Source organism: Danio aesculapii, chromosome 3 (assembly GCF_903798145.1).
Source record: "Danio aesculapii chromosome 3, fDanAes4.1, whole genome shotgun sequence".
In the NCBI taxonomy this organism is placed as follows: domain Eukaryota; kingdom Metazoa; phylum Chordata; class Actinopteri; order Cypriniformes; family Danionidae; genus Danio; species Danio aesculapii.
In genome coordinates, this window is record NC_079437.1 from 48,352,581 (window position 1) to 48,355,894 (window position 3,314).

A 3,314-nucleotide genomic window follows, 5' to 3' on the forward strand; every position below is an offset into this window, starting at 1 on the left:
TCATATAAAATCCAATATTAGTTTTGGTAAAAACATGCACTCGCTTTCCATATTAATTGAAATAATTGTAAATGGCACATAGGGCTTATGTTTGCTTTACTAATATTATTGAGAAGTTAAACATTACATATTCTATTCTAAAACATAAAATCACATACAAAAGCTAACACTATTCTAATATCATAAATCATATAAATAAATAATGAGGCTATTAATTATAAAATGTAATGTAATATTTATTATTTATTAAAAATGAAAAAAAAATCATACTTTAATAATATTAATGATGATTATGATGATGATTATTATTAAGTAGGATATTGTTTATTTATTTATTTATTTTTTTTAAAGTGTACTTTTACAATTTAACACATGTAAGCCACTGCAGAAAGTTCTAACCAGCAGGCCCATGTCATATACAGTACAGATACTTAATAAATAACCCACTATAAGTTAAAATAATTAGCGTATGCTTTTTGTTTTCACAAGCTTTGAAGACGTAACATAAATTCCTCTTTTAAATAATAGTCACCTATAGCTTTCGCCATGAGGCTATGTTCAAAATGACATCAATGTTTTCAAAGTGCACTGCGAAGCGAGCACGATTTTACACATGAAGATCGCTGAAACTGAACTATAAAAATAGTTAGAAATCAAATTACACCTGAGAGATGACCTTAATGCTTTTTTATTTTTAATAATTCCAACTTTAAATGTTAAAATGTTCTAAATGAATAGGGCATAGGGGGGATAAGTGGCAATAGAACACAGCCAGGAACTATGTTTTAAACTACAGCTCCAAAGGTGTGGTTGCAAGTGCTCAAGTTTCAAGACGCAATTTGCAAATGTTCGTTGGAGCGACAGATTTGGAAAACGGCAAATCAACAAACTATGTTTGTAACGACTGAATTTGCGACCTTAGTTGGCTAACGATGGTTTTGGCAAACACACCCCAGTTTAGCTCATTTGATTCACCTTGCACATGTCTTTGGACTGTGGGGAAAATAGGTGCACCTGGAGGAAACCCACGCGAACACTGGGAAAACATGCAAATTTCACACTGAAATGCCAACTGTCCCAACCAGGGCTCAAATCAGCGACCTACTTGCTTTGAGGCAATCGTGCTACCCACTGCGCCATCTTGACGCCCATGTTTTTATATATGGCATGGTTGCTCAGTGTTTTGCACTGTCACCTCACAGCAAGAAGATAACTGGTTCAAAGCCCAGCTGGGACAGGTGGCATTTCGGTGTGGAGTTTGCATGTTCTCCCTGTGTAAGCATTAATTTTCTCTGGTTTTCCCCATAGTTCAAAGACGTGGTATACATGTAGATGAATTGAATAAACTAAATTGACTGATGTGTGTGTGAAGGAGAGAGTGTTTGGGTGTAACATATGCCAGAGTAGTTGGCGGTTCATTCTGTTATGATAAATCAGGGACTAACCCAAAGGAAAGTGAATAAATAAAGAATAAAAAAAGAATAGCCAAGAGTTAGAGGTTCAAGTGTAGATGGAAGATGTCTCTTTAGTGGCAATCAAATGCATAATATAGTATTTTAAAGAGTTGCAAATGTTTTGTCTCTTCAACAAATGGTTAAGTGTAGTCTAAGTGGATGGTTGTCTATAAGTGCACATTTTTATATGCATTTGTTTAAATTATAATTTATATATTTATATTCATTTAGACACAACCAGGTGTTGTGGTAATTAATACTCGCACCTTAACTCAGATCTTAGAAGGTGAAGCAAGAGCAAGGAGCCGTTATTTTACCAAGGTATGAAAGTATGAAAGGTAACACAAGTAGTCTCACAATAGTTGTTCATTTGCTCACACTAAACAGTAATGCATAATATACATAATGTTTCTGTTCTTTTTAGAGGAACATCTTTGAAAATATCAATGAGATTTTTGGTCCCTATTTGGAGGATGGCAATCACTGGACTTTTCTCAGTCAGTCTGTTAGAAAACATGTTTGGTATTTACTAATGTGCATATTTTTAACATGTCAAGCGTAGGTTCCCAGAGAAATATGTATGGCAAAAAATATTTTTAGTTTTTCAAATGATTTTATAAAAAATATTTGTTCTAGCACTGCAGTCTGGTGGATCAAACTATTTTGTACCTCAATTCACTTGGGGAACAGGATGACCAGTACAGTAAATTAGCTGAAAACTGGAGGTACCAAGTTTATAAATACATAAAAAGAAAATAAACTTTGTATTACACATCTAAATTACACATTTAAACCATTTCAAACTATGTTGTAGCACATTTGCTGCATCAAAAGGTTTCCAAGGGCCTTGGAAAATGATCAAGAGGTGCCATGCTCTTCAAAATGACAGTATTTCCTGTGGTGTTTTCACAGCTGTGGTAAAGGTATTTATATTGTAGTGTCATTATTATTATTATTATTATTAATATTATTAATAATATTATTAAAATAGTAAAAAGTTTTAGAATCTTGCCAATTTTGTAATTACTAATGATCCTGTATTCATATGACATTGTTTTTTATTTGTAATTTTGCTGCTGTGACATTAAATTTATCATTCTTTTTGAAAAACATTCAGTTTGCTGAAGCCTTTCTAGGAGGTGCAAAGGGGTATCTTGCATGCTCACATGTACAGCAAGAGAGGGAGCGACTAGGGTTGCTTCTCTTCAGCTCACTTGGTAAGTTCTACACACATGTGTTTTACATATATTGATTGAGTTTCATATTTGTTGTTTTCTGTTTCAGATAGGTCAGGTTTTTGTGGGATCTGTCACAAGACTTTATCTAGGAAGAGCAAGGCAAGTGATTACAATTCAAATTAAGTCAATTGAAACTACACAAAAAAAATTAAGAACCATTATATTCTTAACAGATGATTCTCTAGTTTTATTTCTGTAGTGTTTTGAATTATTAATCTGGGTTGAAATGGCTGATTGATTGGAGACTAAAATAAATACAATTTTAAATTATCCTCAGACACTGGACAATATTGACCTTACAATTTTGTGATGAAATTTATTTTCTAGGAAAAATGTTCAGTTTGTTTAGCAAATATCTATAAAAAGTGCATACCTGACAATCAAGAAGATGCAAAGTGTTATTTTTGCAAAGGTACGTTCTTATGCTTATAAATCCTCTAATATTACATCTTACAATCTGAGATGCTATTAGTTAAGTTTTATAATAGTATGCCAATGTTCATATTGTTTTTAAAAATATGCATTCTGTGAGAAGACAGCTCAGGAGAAAGTAACCAAATCCACACTGAAACTGAGGGACAAGACAGCTCAGGAGAAAGTACTGGTAATGGATTTGAGGCAC

At 33.0% G+C, this 3,314-nt stretch overlaps 1 long non-coding RNA gene across 1 annotated transcript; it reads left to right on the forward strand.

Moving 5' to 3' along the window:
• The first annotated feature begins 2,276 nt into the window (after positions 1 to 2,276).
• LOC130220627 (uncharacterized) lies at positions 2,277 to 2,804 on the forward strand. The gene is made up of 3 exons (XR_008836208.1): positions 2,277 to 2,371; positions 2,572 to 2,671; positions 2,739 to 2,804. It is a non-coding gene; the product is annotated as an uncharacterized LOC130220627 (long non-coding RNA).
• Positions 2,805 to 3,314: the final 510 nt, after the last annotated feature.